Raw genomic sequence first — 19,004 nt, forward strand, 5'->3', positions numbered from 1 at the left:
ATTTAATTGAAGAGTACACCTTCTGTGACTGACAATGTTTCAGATACTGAAGACCTTCAGTTTTGATTGAAGAATGAAATTGTAACTCCTTCCAGTGCAAGTAAAAAGCTCTATAAGAATATCTTAAGCCCCAGAGTGGCAGACTCCCAACAGAATTACCTGTAAACGTCTAACACTGCTTCAGAGAAACAAGATGGTTTTGGTTTTTGAAAGTATTGAGTGTGTGTGATGTCATGCAAGATCAGATGATAACAGAAAAGTGCAGTGGCAAAAAAATAGGACTGAAAAGAGAAAAAATACTTAGCCTTGCTCAAATACAAAAATATAACACAGGATACAACCAACATAAGGAAATTTGCTTCTCACAGTGTGAACATTTAAATACAATAAGTTTATATGTAAATTAATTTCCTTTTTTCCATATTTGTAACATGTTTTTCAAATATTATTATTTTTTAGGCTTAATAAGTTCATGTATTGACCTATTTCAAATTGCCTTTTCTTTAAAATTATTTTATAAGTCACTTGAGACAATTATTAATTGATAGCTTCATATTGTAGCTTGGTATTTATTTCACAGAACTACTTTCTTGGCTTCTCCTGCTTTGAGAGTCTGAAAGTTGAACATTGTGAAAGGCAGCTCTGGGGATAAGGACAGCTTTACACATTTTCTGCTCACAGTAGGTCACCAGCAAAATATACCTCACAGGATAAAATATGGTGCACTAAGCAACAGGAGCTTTTGAGACAGTTCTCCAGGTTTGTTGATCAGCTGAGGTATTGCTTTCCTCAGAACAAACATTGGGTTTTTTATGATGTATCTACAACAATGAATAGTGAATAGTCTTCAATGAGTAGTGTCCTATTCATTATGGCCCAATATCAGTCTCAGGTAACTTGCATTTTAATTCTAAATTAAACAGTGTGGCGGCTTTATGAACTTATTATTCCTTAATGTTTCTTCTTCCATTTCAAACATTTTTGCCCCAGCTTCCAGTCACTCAGGTCAAGGATTACCATATACTGGTCTATTGACACAACCTTAGAATTTAGCAAGATTATCATAGGCATCAAAAACATAGAGATGTAAAATTAGCTTAATAAAATGTAGATAAATTCTTTGCAAAAAGCATGGCATTGCAATGTAATATCACACAAGACAAATTAAGAATTTTGCCTATTTCAACATTTTACAAGACTTAAATAGTCAGTTGCCATATTTCAGAAAATCAGAGGTCAAATTTCAGAAAGTGTTAAACATTCCCTCCCTGAAAATAGCTTATTTGTGAGTTCTCAAATTAAGCCATTTTTTTATTAAAATCCCAGTTTAAGAGTCATAATTGTGGCTTGCCTTGAGCTGTGTCTGTGTCACTCTGATTTGTCATACTTCCTTTTCTTGCAATGGTAGTTCTCCAGTAACTACTTCAGCTTCAGTTATTTTGCCACAACTCATGAAGAAGTTTTGAAATAACAAAAAAGGCTGTTGAAGGGTAATCTTGCAAATGATTGTCTATATAAATAGCTGTTAGGGAAAAGATAGTCTCAGATTAAATTTAGTATCTTATTGTGGGATGTATGTTCAATATCTCTCTATCCCTCTTCTCTAGGAGTCTCATCGCTCCCTTAAGGCTGTAGTGTTATATTGTATTATATTATATATATGTATTTGTGAATGATTACAAAGTATAGAAAGTATAGGGAATTCACTACCTGTAATATTCTAGTGTTTCTCACATTAATTAAAAAAATAATAATAGGGGCTCACAAATAATAATTTTAAAAAGTTGAGACATTCTGAGCTACAAATGCTAAGCCCAGGGGAAGCTGGATTTTTTCCACCACTTTAGGTACTAATTGTGCAGATCAATAAGCCTGACTTATCGTTAGCCATGTTTTGAAGAACATGAAGCCTGTTTCCCATGGGATCATTTATCAGTATTAGGACACTTCAGCTTAGTGGAAAACCCATATGCTATTAAGAGTTGTGCTTGGGATTATATTTTTACCAGTCAATAATTGGTTTTAAGATCTGAAATCACAGCAGCTGCATAGTACCACCTTAACTTCCTAAATAACATAATGGCACAGTCTGCTAGTGCTATTGGCACTGTTGCATCAACCTGCAGTCTTTGCTTCACAGCAACTATATAAAAATATGTTGTCCTTCACTGTAGCAATGCAATTACATATATGTTGGCTCATAGTGACTGCGGTGGGTAAGGTAGGATATTATCCAGTCTTGGGATTTGTGCCTCTAAGAGAGGTCATGTAACTGTAACCAGAAACTAATAAATACTTTAAACGCACCTCAGAAGTCCCTGTAAATTTGAGTTCAGGGGATCAGTGATCTTCTTCTAGTTGATCTTTCTTCCTTGTCCTATTCCCTCCCAGAAAAATGTCTAGGATGGAGAATGGTAACATCAGTTAAAGTTATCATCACCTCAAAAAGCACAGGGGAGAAAAGGAGGTAAATCCCTGTGTTCCTTCTAAGTTAGTGGATTATAACAGACATTTTGGACTAGACAACCGGAGATGAAACAGATTGATTAGGTTAGAGCTTGGACAACGTGTTGCTATTTCAAGTCTGTTGGGAAAGCAGACACACAATTTTGTAAGTATTCGGAGGAAAGTGCTTTGAAAGCAAGGGAATGAGAGACAACATCTCAGATACTTTTACTCTTTCAACATGAAATAAATCCCCTTACAAAACCATACAAGTTTGCCTGCATCAACCACAACTTATGCAACACTTTTTTCTACTGGCCTGAAAGATCAAAGTTTAGCAAAGGAGGTTCACATCTAGCTTCACAGTTTAGCTATGTGAATGTCTATCCTGGCCTTGGTAGACTTCAGAGACGTTAGCCAGTTGCCAAACATTACTCCTTTTCTGAAGTTAAAAATTAAGTTCCTTTTCCTGTTCTGGCCTTACCACTTTTCATACTTTTATCTCAAATCATAAGATACCCACTGTTTTGTATAACACTGTAGCTGCCAGAGGCATATCGCTACATATTAAAGTCATCTTTTATTTTAGGCCACAAGTTAGTCTTTGCCATTCCTGGATATGGAGAAGGGTTAAAAACTATAACACATATCCATTTTGAAGAAAAAACAGAAGCCAAATACTAAAATACTTCTATTTATCTTAAAATATGAGTTCAAGCCAATCAATACAGCAGAGAACCATAGCTCATTACTTACTTTTACAGGTTACACTGACAGTCCTGCAGTTTATTACTGTTTGTAGTCTATTTTGTTCTTTTCACATCCAGTTCCTGTTCCAGTTCACTCCACCAGTGACTTACATCCACTAACTTTAATTTGCTATTGGGATTAATGAACAACACCTGCCACAGTGACTTCCCAGGATGCCTGGAGCTTTAAACTTTTTTTTTTTTTAATAAGTCATACTACTAAGCAGAGTAAAGAGATCTGCTGCTCTGTTTCATGTGCTGAGTCTATAGAGATCTTACAATAAGATATCACATGTAACAGTGATTACAGCAAAATTAAACCTTGATTGTTTCCAAATAGTTGTTGTCCTAGAGAAAATTGTTATGCAGACGACAAAACTAATACACCTGTACCTGATAAGCAGTTTTTTGTTTCAAAGTGACATTATATTTACCTGTAAATATTTTATTCTCCTGGCATCAGAAGTATTTGAGGTATATGAATTCCCTAAGTGAAACAATAGAATGTGAACATTTATTTAACATGTTGGCACTCTGAGCACTGAAGCAGAGCATAATGGGTTAAAGTAATAAACACACTAGACCAGAAAAATGTAACCAATTCCACATTCTAAACAAATTTATACAGTTCTATGCTTCATAAATCAATTCTATCCATTCTTTTTCAAACTTCTAAATCTATTCTTAATTTTAAATGGTGTTTTCTGCATTCCCTATTTCGTAACCTTTCCACATAATTTCTTGTCTCTATGTCCATCTTCTATACTACTTGCCCTTTATAATTTTCTTGTATTTGTTTGCTAGTTGAATTGTTATTCACACAATAATCTCACAGACCTCTTATTTTTAAATTGTTTAGGAAGAAGTCATTGAGAATAATCAATATGTGAAATTTGAATGTCATTGGTTATCTTTGATTGAATACATGAGGCATGTAGTATATTTTGTTCCAGAACTGAATCAGCGTGACTTTTCTGTTTTGGTTCAAATAATTGTGTTTACAAATGTCTGTGAATGTACTTAATTTAAATGAACTCTCTGAGTGAAAAATCTGCTAGTAAACCCTTGTATGATATTACTCAGAAAAGGGAATACTGAAAGTTATAACTGAAGAAGAAGAGAATTTTTTTTAGGCATTCATAGTTATTTTTTTATCATTTGCTCTGCTCTAGTTTCAGCTAATGGAAAGAGATAAGCCTGTGCCTCAGAATTTTTGCTGAAATTGTAGGAACTCCAAGTATGGCAGTCCGTTAGGAATACAACAATTTTCCCATTGTCACTTGTCGAATCAGCTTTCAAGTATCATAATAATAAATATTATTTCCAAATAGTATATGCAATAATCACCAGTGCAAAGCTCTGTTCCAGTCTGTGCAAATAGATTCTGAAATATGTACTATCACATCCTGAGGCAATTCTATATTTAGCATAATAAATGTTATAAGAATCCAAGGTCATTAAGAAGAGCCATTTAAATAACATTAATCCTCAGTTTAAAAGTCATCACAGATATTTGGAATCTAACACATCCCCAGTCAGCTTTCAAGTCCTGGTATATTAAATTCTGACCTGAGTTGTAGGAAAGAAGTGCAGCGAGCGTACATACAGCACTAAGAAAATCTGGAAATACCAGTGAAGCAGAGCAAGTCTTCTGCTCTTCATTGGCACAAAGAAGCTGCTGGAAAGTTTACAGATGCACAAATGTGAGAAACCATGGTCTGTAGAAAATTAACTTAGACAGCTGGCATTGACCAAGTGCCTGATCCCAGTGACTACAGTGCCAGGTCGCTGAGGTAAATTAGAATTACTCGCAGTGGTCATTTCCTCATTAAATAAACTCTTAATGAATAAGTTTCTTTTGCCATCAGCTGTCACAACAATGAGCAGAAAGCTTTGAAATAAGTTGTGATATAGAGGACCTGATCGTTTTCAGAGCCATACAGACATGGGTATGAGAACAGCCGATGTGTTTTTTACAGGATATGTAACATCAGTCTTAATGGTTTCTGACATTGCAGCTATTATATCACGAGATCCCTTGTCAGAAGAAGAATAATAACAACAAACCAAACAAAAAACGAGTCACATTTCTTTTCTTCTAAATCCAGTTCAACTGTTCTTCATTAAGAGCAGTTGAAAGACTGGCTAAAAGTATGTAGGCAACACCTTCAACTGGAGAAGTCAACATTTGTTTAGGGCACTACGTTTCAAGAAAAGTGTGGCCCAGCTGGAGTAAATCCAGAGAGGAATAACAAGTAAGATCAACAATCTAAAAATCATGATTATGAGGAGAGACAGGAAGAACTGTTACTCTTTAGTCTGAAGAAGAGTATACAGAAGGAGAATGCAACAACAGTCTTCAAATATGCAAAATATTACTGCAAACAAGAAAAGAATGAAAAATCTGTTCGCCACATCTCAGTTGGGAATAAGACTAGAAATAATGGGATTAAATTGCAGCTAAAGTAATTTAGTTTAGACATTACAAAAAATTATGAAATATACCAAAAAAAAAAGTAATCTCTGGAAGTGATTGCCTGGGAAGGTTCTGGATTCCCCATTATTTGAGGGTTTTATGAACAGGTTTGGGAAACAGCGGTAGGGAATAACAAGTGTAGAGGCAGAGGCCAACTCTGCCAGGGGGCAACTTACTCCAGAGAGTAATCTGTCCCTATAGCAGAAGTCTTTTGGGTCATCTGTGAAATAAATAGTCTCTCTCTTTCTCTCCCTCTCTAAAATCAGTTGCCCACTTTGCTTTAGGTATACAGTGATTTTAACAATGTAAGTTTCTGCCTGTGTGAACAAATTAAGACCAATGAGATGCAACTGTTCATTACCCTTTAAATGCAAGAGGTGTTTATCAAAACTTGCACAAGTACATTTTTGTAAAGGACTAAGATGGATATTGAATGAAAAGACAGAACCAAACAGAGCATCTGATTGAGGGTGGAACCACCAGTTTCATCAATCTCCTTATAATAATTGTCCTGGTAATTCCTGTCCCCAGTGGACCCGGTGCTACACGGACCTCTTTTCCTTCAGTTTTGTGCTGCTAAGGTGCTGTGGTCTGCCTCACAGTTACCCTGTGGGGATGAGAACTAAAATACAGTGATGGTCACTTTCCCATCACCAACCCTTCCATGCCACTTTCAAGGTGGGTTTCTTGATAAAGGATGCCAATGTGTTATACTGACAGGCCAGAATAATAATGATCTTTTAGTTTGTGCTGTGTTAGCAGGATACTCACTCATGGACCAGGATCCTAGTATGCCAGACACTGTACAAACTGCAGTACAGAAATTGTTCATAATCACAATCACTTTTTTCTTCTTTTCAACCTGATTCACTGAATTGTTTTGATAAGGATTAAAAATCCACCACAACTAGAATGAGGTGTAGAGGAATTTGCTAGTTAGTTGGAAGCTCATTTTCATTACTATTTCATTGGATCAGGATATGTATAAAGATAGAATTGTACTCTGTATTCTGCTGAACATATTTTCCAGGATTCAGTGGGAAACTGTGCTGTGATGCAGACATCTGCAGAACTGACTTCTGCTTTGGTGTCTACTCGTAGGGAGTAAAGACTGCGTGGGTAGTTTTTAGGTGTCATATGAGGTCTAAAACTGTGTTGTGTAAGCCCACAATAATCAATTTAAGTTCCTTTCAAATCCATTGGACCGAAATAGTCACTTACACAGGACAATCCATCCTGTCCTAACCAAACTGTCTAAAATATCTAGAAGAGACTAGGTCAGTTTGCCTGTGGAAGTGACCGCGTATCTCTCTGACTGTTGGGAATTCCAGGATAACTACCTTGTGTTTAAGCAATGAAATCTTAAGATGCCCTAAATTGCTGACTGCCCTCCCACTAAGTTGCATCCTCTGTCTCTTTTAACCACCTCCCCAGCTACTCTTCACCCAGGTGACTTTCTTGAATCTGAAAGTACATTTTTTACAAGGTGAAATGAACAGAATGACACAAGTCAAACAAAAAGAAACGAGGTCTGTATGAAATCAGTTCTAATTTTTTCCTCAGAGGAATGTTTTTACCATTCACAGCTGTAACATAAAGGTCTTTGTGGGGTGCTCACATGACCCACACATGGGGTGGCCTGGATAGCACCAGGCCTGTTCAGGCAGGACCGTGAGTGTGCGGGGGGGGGGGTAGGGGGTGGGGGGTGGGGGGGGGAGGGGTCATGTGCACAGGACCGGCAGGGGAGAATCTACTCCAAACCAAGCATGTTAAAGAGGAAAACGACCACCAGCCAGATTAAACAGTAACCAGGGAGTTAACCAGGAGAAGAGAAATTCTGTTGAATAGAATAAAAGAAATAGAAATACAGAGGGAGCCGGCCTGAAGAGAGGCATAAAGGCAGCGTGAAGATTTGTCGGGTGGGGGACACCCTGGAGGGGGACCGGCAGCAGCGCCACCCGGCCGGCCCCAGCCGGCAGCGTCCCGGCGGCGGCCGCCACCCCCGCCCCGGGCCGGGCAGCGCAGCCCCGCGGGCGGCGGCAGCAGCCCCCGCAGGGAGGGGTGTGCTTGTGACCCACGGGCCGGGGGCAGAGGGGGGCTACCTGAGAGCTGGGGGCTGCGGGGGGTGCCTGCTCCTGGGGATTAGTTACGGGGGCTGGGAAACGCGTAGCTGTTTGTTAATGCTCTGTAAGTGTCGGGTATCATCATTTATCCGTCGTATTACCAATATTGATCCTGAATGTATGGTTCACTGTGGGTTGATTGCATGTCATTAATAAATTAATAAAGTGCTTCGGTTCTGATTCTGTCCTGAACTATGTGAACGGATTAGCTTTTTCCTGGTGACTGCCTTTCCTGGGGAAGCATGCTTAGCAACCAGTTACAATTAGCAGTGGATTACTTGTACACAGCTCAAAGAATAAAGGCAAACACTGTTGATACTTAGCACGAGTAGTGAGAACTTTGAAATGTTTCAAATTTTATATTGGAGTAACTAGAAGCCTCACAAAGTAGCCTGAAAGACTTGGGATTACTGAAGGATTTTACTTCCATGTTTCTCTCATCTGTATTCACAAGACTATTAGACTTAATAATTTTTAATTAATATATATCATTAATCCCCACATTGATATCAAGACACAGTATTAATAGGAATAAAACTGTACTTCTGTCTTATCCACTGTACACCGATGAATTTTCTGTTGTATTTCTGGAATTTTTTCATTTCCAGTTTTTAAGATAATTTCTCTCAACAGATGACTTTTATTTGGTCCTGTTATTCATATTACTCATTCAGACTTAGGAATCGGGGGGGGGGGGGGGAGGGAACAAACAAAAAAACCCCACACAACATTTTTTTGATTTCTAGAATGAAAACCAGACCTGTTCAAAGATTTGACCGGTAGTTGAAGAAGAAACACACTTTACCACACTCCAAAAGGAAAAAACACAATGCTTAATTTGTTATAATTATAATTAATTTCATTCAAACAAAAAAAAAAAAGAAAACAAGCAGAACAACTGATGCTTTGCCAAACTCTGTCTTCCACAGAACTGTAAGTAAATGATTAAAGGCAGAATTAAATCCCTTAGATGTTCCAATTTCTAGCTGTGATAATATCAGCCATCTATGTATAGTTTATTTATACATGCATAATGTGCAAGTATATGTACATAAATACATATATATACACACCCATAGGTATATACGCACAGGCACCCTGGAAATGACAGCAGGGGAGAAAGACTGCTAATTTCAGAGGAAGCATGTTTAATAAATAAATAATCCTCAATATTTGTGGAACCAAAAATGGAAATTTGCTGTATGTGCAACACTCCCCTTACCTCATATTTTTTGTAGCCCAGCTGGAGGTGTTGGTTAAGGGGTGATGTAGATCATGTGAACTGAACCTTTAGGAAAACCATAATGAAGTTATATTCTAGAGACCTGCTGTACATGGATGCATTATTTGTTCAGTTAGACATCATAATGTATCTAAATAATTAGGCTATGCAGCAATGTGGTAAAAAAAGATTGAAACAAAACAAAGCAGCTCCCTGACCCCTGCCTAGTTAAGCAGGATCTCCAGTATTGCCAGTGCCATTTGTTCTACACTCATGAATCAGGACTCTGAATTATAAGAGTGGCTTAAAGATCATGCGCTTCAATAGCACAATAAGGCTTGAGGTTTTTTATTTGCCTCCTAGCTTCCAAACAAATAACCTTAACATTTATATGCCTAACATTGTCATTTAATTACTTAATGTTAAGTTACAAACTTCAGTGCTGAAACATTCTTTCAGGCTTTTCCATCCAAAATGTAACTTAAAAATAGAATAAGCATGAAAACTGAAGTTCTTGGAACAATTTTGGAACTGGACTAAAAGAGGACATCTGATTCTTGTGGTAAAGTATGTGAGTCATGCTTTTTATGTTCCAGAAACACACAAACACACCTCAGAAGAAGAAAAGTATTTGATTGTTTCCCTGAACCTAGGCTTGAGATAATATAGCTTACCAGGCTATCACCAGGATTTACTCATTTAAAACCATGTTAATGAGGCCACTCAATTTTTGATCAACATGAACTCAATGATCTTTATAATGATATTTGATACATATAAAATAAGCTTGTTGGTGCATCTATATGGAACACATAGAGTAGATGACGAATATGTCACATATATGTGACAGGTCATGTGTGTGTATGTTTATATATCTGTATAGAGCATTTGCATACATGCCCTCATGCAACTGGGTATAAATCACAACCTCTTGATGGGGAAAGGGTTACTAATCTATAAACTAATCTAACATGTTATGCCATACCTACCAAACTTAGGACTTCTTCCGGGACCTAATATGTTGACCATCATACAGAACAACAATCTGACTTTCTAAGACAACTTCTCTATCACTAAGAGAGCATATAGAAATAGACTTTCTAGTTGGGACAGTGGGATTGAGTGCACTCAGCAAATTTGCAGATGACACCAAGCTGAGTGGTGCAGTTGACGTGCCTGAGGGATGGGATGCCATCCAGAGGGACCTGAACAAGCTCAAGAAGTGGGCCTGTGTGAACCTCATGAGGTTCAACAAGGCCAAGTGCAAGGTCCTGCACCCGGGTCAGGGCAACCCCCGGGATCAATCCAGGCTGGGGGATGAAGGGGTTGAGAGCAGCCCTGCCGAGAAGGACTTGGGGGTCCTGGTGGATGAAAAGCTGGACATGAGCCAGCAATGTGCGCTCACAGCCCAGAAGGCCAATCGTATCCTGGGCTGCATCAAAAGAAGCGTGGCCAGCAGGTCGAGGGAGGTGATTCTGCCCCTCTACTCTGCTCTGGTGAGACCCCACCTGGAGTACTGCGTCCAGCTCTGGAGCCCTCAGCAGAAGAAAGACACGGACCTGTTGGAGCGGGTCCAGAAGAGGGCCATGAAAATGGTCAGGGAAATGGAACACCTCTCCTATGAGGAAAGGCTGAGAGAGTTGGGGTTGTTCAGCCTGGAGAAGAGAAGGCTTCGGGGAGACCTTCTTGCATCCTATCAGTACTTAAAGGGGGCTTATAAAGAAGATGGGGGCAAACTTTTTAGCAGGGCCTGTTGCGACAGGACAAGGGGGAATGGCTTTAAACTAAAGGGGGGTAGATACAGACTAGATCTAAGGAAGAACTTTTTTATGCTGAAGGTGGTGAAACACTGGCACAGGTTGCCCAGAGAGGTGGTGGATGCCCCATCCCTGGAAACATTCAAGTTCAGGTTGGACGGGGCTCTGAGCAACCTGATCTAGTAATGTCCCAGCTCATTGCAGGGGGTTTGGACAAGATGACTTTTAGAGGTCCCTTCCAACCCAAACTTCTATGATCCTATGATTTTACGATTCTAAAACATTTGTACTGCACTATTAAAGGTTCAGCTATTATTGTCAGCACTGTAAGCTTAATATATATTTTCTGAAACAGCCTTTCCTACACAGCACTGCTATTACAACTCAGTTTTGACCTTCAATACTTTCACTGGTTTATTTTCAAAGTTTCTCATAATCATAAAAAGACAAATTTATAGCACTTGTTCAAAGTTTATCAATAGGTCCTAGCAGCATGTCTTCATGGTTGTTGCTGTTATTTATAAAAAAGTACATTGTAATACCACTGAGAAACCCAGCGTTCAGGAAGTGTACAAATACAGAGGAAAATGACAGCCCCTGCTTTGTGAGAGCTTATTATATATATGTGTGATAATGCATATAACATCAGCACCCTTCACATTTCTGCAGTTACAACAAAACTTCCAGGAGTTCACCTGGTGTAGTGTTATTATACCCAAGACAGTCTACAACGAAATATTGCCTATAAGTAAAAGCAATATTTTTTTGTAGAGCAAATGACATAATCAAGAAAAAGAGAAGATGTGTTTAGATACATTCACACTATTCTTCAGAAAACATATTTTCACCTTGTGGTAAGAGGCAGAGACTGAAAAACATGTCCAATACAGGTGGGATCCAAGTCCTCATCCAAAGGCCAACTCCAGAATCTCTTGCAAAATCTAGAAAATTAGTCCATGAAGATTTGGAATAGATATTGATATTACTGCAGTGGTGTGTTAAACCCTCTTGGTCTTTCAATTAGCCCTCACTAAAATAGTTCATTTTCCCTAAGTTTATCTTAGGGGATAGTTATCAAAATATTTTGGCTATTGACTGACTCTGAAATATTTAAAAGGAACTTGCTAGTCTTACTGGGTAAGACTACATAGAAATAATATACTTATAATATATAAAAATACATAAATTAAGTTTATACCCCCCCAGCATCCTTTGAGAGTGAGTTCTGTGGATAATAATGTGCTATTCAAATCAATGCTTTTTTTTCTTTGTTCTGGACACATGAAATGATAGCTTTCATGAAGACCCAGCTACAACCAGACAGAGGTTATTCAAACATATTTAGAGCAAAGTTTTCATGGTTACTGTCATAAACATAATAAAACCCCCCCAATTAATTTAATATCATGAGCTTGAAGAAATAATTTATAATGGTAACAAAATTTCTGTTTCATTATTAACATTTTGTTTGTTTACTGTAACTGATCTCCTCTTTTCTCAATACAAGTGGGATTTTTTTTTTATTTTTTAAGGAAAAGGATGTTTATTTTTTCCTCCAAAATATGCTCTTCTACAATATTTCCTTCTCCGAATACCTCACTTCATCAGCAGGTTTCCCCGTTCCATTAAATACTTTAGACAACTCAGACCAAACTTTACATTAAAGGTGACCTTATCAACATATCCCTGCTTTCACTTATTTAGTTATAATCAAAACCTGTTCTGACACATGAAAGATGTTCTCATTATGCAAAAAATGTCTGGACTGGCATAATAATTTGAAAGACATCCAACAGCTTTACCTCATCGCCAACACTGAAATACCTCCTCTCACTACCTTACTGCTTGGTTCTGTGTATTCTGAGGTTCAGTGCAAATACCCACAGTGGACTTTATTCTTTCTGGTTTTATCAAACAGTTCCTACATCACCCTATTGATAAATTTGTAGCAGATCAGTTAACTGATAGTTGCAGTATATATCATTTTCTTCTAAAAAAGAATAAGCAAAACCACAAAAGTAAAGATGCAGAGACTTACAGTTTTTGAGAATATAGAGGATTTTTTAAATTCAGACTTTTCATTTTACAGCTCAAGTTAAATTTCAGATCCTGAGGGCCCACAGCCATTTTCTGGGCAGGTTGACTGAAGTTTTCAGAGTGAGATTTTACTTAGTTTCAAATAAGAAATTCTTTAGTTCAGTATTTCTAATTTAAGGATGTCCAGACATTTTCAAGGGCATACATTATTCTCACCTTTCTAAATAAGCATTCTTTTCCAGAATGCATGTCAATAGACCCTTGCGTTATCTTTAGTTATGCTTCAGTTTTCTAAACAATACACAAATAACTGTGGGTCAAATATTCAAAAGCATTTGGATATCTAATTCCTACTGAGTGTCCAAGCCTAAGTGTGTATTGCCAGTAGTTCAGCGATGTTACACTATGTCCAGAGAGATAAAATTTGTGCTGTCTGATTATAAATACAAGCTTTTTAAGGGGTTGAAGTTGACTTCTCTCTTGGTTTGGGATCAAACACTGCAAATTTACACCCAAAATGTCTTTCTTGTTTCACATTATCTCAGTAATAGTGTTTAACATTTTAACATATAATTCAACATCAAGGAAAGGGGAAAAAAAATTCTCACTAAATTCACAGTGACAATAAATGGCAGCAAGAACTTTTATACTCAGAAGTGATGCCCTGGAGACTTCAGGGGGTTGTCCTGCAAGACCAAGTAGTAATAAGAAAAAACAGCAATAATATACCTGTCTGGGAGGTTTGTCTGAAGTTGAAGAACATGAAGAGCTTGTTAAAGCAAGACATATAGCATTAGCAGAAACAGGTATGTCTCTTTTGTCACTTTCCATTCTTTATTATGTTTCAGCCCTCCTGAATGAGCTTTTTTTGTATGCCAATTTCCTTTTTCAGCAAGCTGGGAAGATGAAACCTCACAGAAATTATGATTAGAAAGAGAAAAGACTGTCTTCTGAAATTTCACAAAATCTGGGGGGTTTATAATCCGTGAAGTGATACTAAAATTAATAGACTTTCTTGTATGCCAGTATAATTAATTCAAAAGTAGCTATGAAGCACAATATTTCTGTTAATAAGAGAAGAAAAGAAATAATCAGCAGTATATTGCTTCTCATAGCACATGAGAAGTTTTAACATCTCACACCACTATATTATATATAAAGTTGTTCAACATTATAGCAGAAATGCAGAATCTGTGTTACTACAAACTGAATTTAAAGATGCAGAGCTTTCCTCCAGTTTAGCTTTGAAACAACTGTTTCTGTTGTTGCATTTTTGTTTTCTGTATTCTACCCCTCACAAATCCCTGAAACTAATAGGAAATTCAGGAATTTTTGACATGTTGGAATCAATTCCTTGATTTCCAATGAAGACATATAAACAGTCATAAAAAGAAAGCTATTAATTTATTGATAAACTTAATTATAGATGATCTCACATTCCTTGATGCCTTATATAAAATTGTTCCAGAGATGGAATGAAACTTCAGGTAGACTGCCGGTTAATTTCACAATGAGCCTGTAAGATCCTGTACAAATGTGTTTGCATATTCTCTATAACACAAACATAACATTGACACGAAAAAATAGGAAAGCATTCACACCCCAATGAGCTAATGCTTTTTGGAGTAAATTAGTTTTGTAAGCTCAGAAGAATGAATAAGAAATAAGACTCCCTTTAATATCTTTTTTCATCTATTTCTAGAAAATTATCAAGCACCCTCGCTGCTTTTTTTTTTTTCCTTCTTTTTTCTAGTAATAAAGCTATTTCAAGTATGGTTCTATGTGCATATACCTACAACTGCAATTTATGCCCAAAAAAGTGTAAAGATTCTTCAGCTTGGCAATGATATTGAAAGTGTATTTTATCCAGCACTAGAAGTTATTCTGGAGTGACACAGAACAGTTGTGTTTATGTGATACATGGCTCCATGCAGTAAGTCCTCAGTGAGTCACTTACCATAAGCTTGCATCAGCATATTTTTATGGTAATAGAGCAGTCTGTTAAAACAAGCAAAAAACAAACAAACAAACAAACAAACAAACAAAACCCAAAAATCTTATTCTTGAGACCTATAGGAAATAAATATATGATCTGTTGCTTATACTACAACAGCTAGAAGCAGAGATACTAGGATAATATGGATATTAGACCTCATTACTGAGACATTTGCCATGACAAATGGTGCTGTAGATTTTACAGTTGTAGGGTACATATTTGAATATGCAACAGAACTGAAGAAATAAAAATAACTCTGTAACTTCAGGAATGTGGGTGATATCCAGAGGGTTCATTTGGCATGTGACTTAAAAATCTAAAGCTATACAAGGCTATTTGCCAGCAAGAATTTTTTGTACTTATGGCCTTAGTCTTAGATTTAACTGTGTCAGTGAAAGCTGCTGATAGGCTGATCAGAAAACAACATTTAAATGATCTAAAAATTAAAAAAAAACCTTGTGCATTTTAATATTTTCTTTCAATATGCTATGTAAAGATTTTGAATTAAAAATTAATAGAAATAAAAGCAGGCGTTAAGATGTCTCAGGATATTGAGCAACTTAGTGGCTAGAGCATTTACAAGTAATGGAAGTGATCCATCACTTTATCTGAACTTTTACAGGTAGTATGTTGGATATTTTCTATCAAAATTGAAATATTTCCAGAAACCACTCCGGTTTCACAAAAAAAGGAATTTTTAGAGGAGAACAGAAAGAGATTTTGTATTTTTGTTAGCAGCTGCAATTGCATCAAAAGACTGAAATATATTGACCACGGTCAAAAGTGCTGTGCACTAAATTATTTTAAAACTGCCATGTGTTGAACTAAGGAACCTAATTGTACATGCTGTCATATAAATATACTTACTAATCTGTCACGTTTGTCATTTGATGCAGTAAATTTCACTGGATGTGCTAAAGGGTGAGCAGTGTAGTTATAGGTATATACAACATAAGGCAAGAGACAACTCCTGGCAAGGCATGCATTTGGATTTCCCAGGACTTCCCAGGGCCAAATATATCTTGTTATGACTAATGCTTTATTTGAATAGCCAGAAATATTTTGTAAATCTATGATATCTTCTCATACCACTGATATACTGTTATCAATAACTATTATCCTAGAACACACTGCCAGCAATAGCAACTTATAATTTATTTTTAAGGAATTCCAGGAATTTGTGATGTGGAATGGAACCACAGACCTAACCACAAGACCCATATATCTATCATTCTAAAGCTTGACTGAACGCTTTGCTCAAAAGCTAAGAAAAAGTTTATGTTCTATGAAGACAGAAAGGCGAACTCAGAAAAAGAAATGGGCCGGTTTCTTTTTGACATGGAGAAACATTCCACACATCAGCCCTGTCATCCTCCATTTGTTTTACTTTTTGGATGAAATCTCTGTTCTTAATGTGTTCTTTTAGAATAAGGCCTTAAAGGGCCTGTATGAAAGGAAAAGGCTTAAAAAAACCAAAAAAACCCCAATAGACAGCATATGTTACATTATTTCAACTAGAAATCTGGTCAGAAATTCATTTATTTATTTGGTCAGAAACACTGATGGAACAAAAACAACAGGGAAAAAAAGAAACCTGAAAAAAACCCCAAACCCAACCCTTTTCAGTGATGATAAAGCTTTTCTTGACAAGAGTTTTTCAGCTCCAACTTATGTGACACAATCTGTTTTCCCTCCTCTGTCTGATTTAGGTCATACAGTTGAACATGGGTCCTTGTCTTCTCCAGAAACCTAACCACTAGGCTATGCTGTTGCTCTGCAAATACATAGTTAGGTATTCATTAAATACAAATGAGTGAGATTGACAACAACCTAGTAACTAAGGCTCTCAGCTATGATTCAAATGATCCAGGCTCAATGTGCTGTTCCAATGAGCATTTAGTATGTTATTACACCATGTTGAGCAATTCCAGCAGAATAAGCTATTACAATGACAAAATACCCAATAGTCTGATCGTCCAAGCAAATAGCTTTGATACATAGACCAACATGTCCATTTGATGGACATCCACTGAGACTAAAACACACAGTCTAAAAGAGATCTTGATATCATTCAGCTGGAACCAAGTCCTGTCTGAGATGTATTAAAAAAAAAACCAAACCCATTTTATGTTCATAACCTAAATGTATTTTTAAGGTCGACATCGGCATAATTCATAGCTTGATCTTAAAAGGTGCTGAACATTCTGAGTCAGTTCAACAAACCCCTTAATAGATGTACAATTTTAAAATAGATCTCCCCTATATTTCCAGGAAAAAAAATACTGACTTTTCTGACTTTCACTTATTGACACATTGGAAGGAATATGCCATTGGTCTTGAAGTCTTTGCAAGAAAAAGATTTCTTTTAGTTAATATAACTACCTATGTGGTTCCTTGAAAGTCAAATTACTTCCATCTCAGCCTTAGATGGCAAACTTTTGAGAAAAAGCTAAAATTTTCAACTTAATTCTTTTTTTTCTTTTTCATATTTTTGGCAAAGTTTGGGATGACTTTTTTTATGGAAGTCTTCCATGTATGATAAATCCAATTCTGCTAGACAATTGCACTCTGAATATGTGACTATTCTTATGATTTTAATGTGACAGTTCCGGCATTTTCCATTTCATTGGTTTGGACCAAATAACTCACCTCTTTGTAGGATGGAACCCACAAACCCTACTATAATCATAAGAGATCTAATCCATTAACCATATAATCCATAAGACATATTACCCAGTTTCGACTAAAATTTAGGAAAGCAATTAAGCAAAAGATAAAACTTTGAACACTTCAGTATATTTGCTTAAATACTATGCTGAATAAAGACACTGTATAATTTGGTATCTGAATGTAGATTTTTTTCTTGGAGTTGTATGCCACTTTTCACCTTCAGAGAGGTATCACTGATGGCCATCAGAAGGCTTCTTTGATAGGCAATCACAGTGCTGGTAAGACCAACGGGTTTTTGAGTCATCTTTCTGTTAAATGGGGAAAACAAAAACAAAATCCAAATCCCCACCTCTTTAAGAAATGAGATAACTGAAGAAATACATTGCAGGTGTAAGCAAGGTGCTTTGTGAGGTTTCCATAGGACTGGTGGTAAATGCAGGGTATTCTTCATCAAGCTATGCATGCTTGAAAGGAAAAACTTCAGTTGATAAAGCCAGCAGACAGCTAAAGAAGCTGTTTTGACCTAGTCAGGAGCTGAAAGACAGGGCTTAGTTCAGAACAGAACCGTGGGAATATCAGGCTTGACAACTGCAAGTGAGGAAAATGCCTGGTTTTGTTTCTTCATAATGTGTTGAGGTGAATAAACTTCCTGTAGCAAAGAGATACCTATCTCATAAAATCAATGAGATTGAGTCCTAACAGACTTAGAGCTCACACACTCCATCTCAACTAGACCCAGTACACCAAATTTTATTAATTACCTAGCAGGCCATAGTATAATACATGTAATATCCTGTTGTCAGTAGCTTGGAACTTTTTAATTTATTTTATTAACTAATTTAATTAATTTTATTAATTACCTAGCAGGCCATAGTATAATACATGTAATATCCTGTTGTCAGTAACTTGGAACGTTGTTAAAAGTTTAGTTGGTTACACTGAACAAGGACTGAGACCATGGCCAGGAGAGGCAGGGAGGGTAGAAATCAACTCCCTAGTTCAGCAGTAGTATTCAGCAATCTAAATGGCATCCAGAACTATGTCAAATACCTTTAAGTAACCACTAAAAGTTACCAGACATGCCATAAGATGTACGGTAGAGCAGTGGCTTTCTGGATTGGCAAAATCCCTAGGGCTTGATACCCTGACACCCCCAGGACATCCAAGGATGGTCATCTATTTATGACTACCATAAGCAATGGTAGTCGATAAAGTCAGTGCAGAAGAGAGAGTAATGCAGTTCATCCTAAGGTTCATCATGGGGCTCAGTTCAATTACCTGCAAATAGATATTTAGGTGTGCCTGAACGTCCCTAAAATATTTTGCTAGTCCCTGAAGAAGTTAATCCTAAAATGAATCCCTCTTGGCATCGGCTGAATTCCAGCCTGGCTTACTAGGCAAAAAGCCTGACATGGAAAGCAATGGAAGGAAATCAGGGCTGAACCATCAGGTAATGTGAGGAAACAGGGATACCAGCAGGAAGGCTGGAACTGAGCAGGTAGACTGAGAGTGAGCAAAACAGATGAAAT

At 37.1% G+C, this 19,004-nt stretch overlaps 1 long non-coding RNA gene across 2 annotated transcripts; it reads right to left on the minus strand.

Moving 5' to 3' along the window:
• Nucleotides 1-497: 497 nt before the first annotated feature.
• Nucleotides 498-4,848, minus strand: LOC143158994 (uncharacterized). 2 transcript variants are annotated; one of them, XR_012995087.1, is made up of 4 exons: nt 4,764-4,848; nt 3,629-3,681; nt 2,308-2,399; nt 498-1,522 (listed from the first exon to the last, which is right to left on the minus strand). It is a non-coding gene; the product is annotated as an uncharacterized LOC143158994 (long non-coding RNA). The 2 variants fall into 2 exon arrangements; XR_012995086.1 differs by lacking the exons at nt 3,629-3,681; nt 4,764-4,848 and adding an exon at nt 3,202-3,280.
• Nucleotides 4,849-19,004: the final 14,156 nt, after the last annotated feature.

This window comes from Aptenodytes patagonicus, chromosome 3 (assembly GCF_965638725.1).
Source record: "Aptenodytes patagonicus chromosome 3, bAptPat1.pri.cur, whole genome shotgun sequence".
NCBI lineage: Eukaryota > Metazoa > Chordata > Aves > Sphenisciformes > Spheniscidae > Aptenodytes > Aptenodytes patagonicus.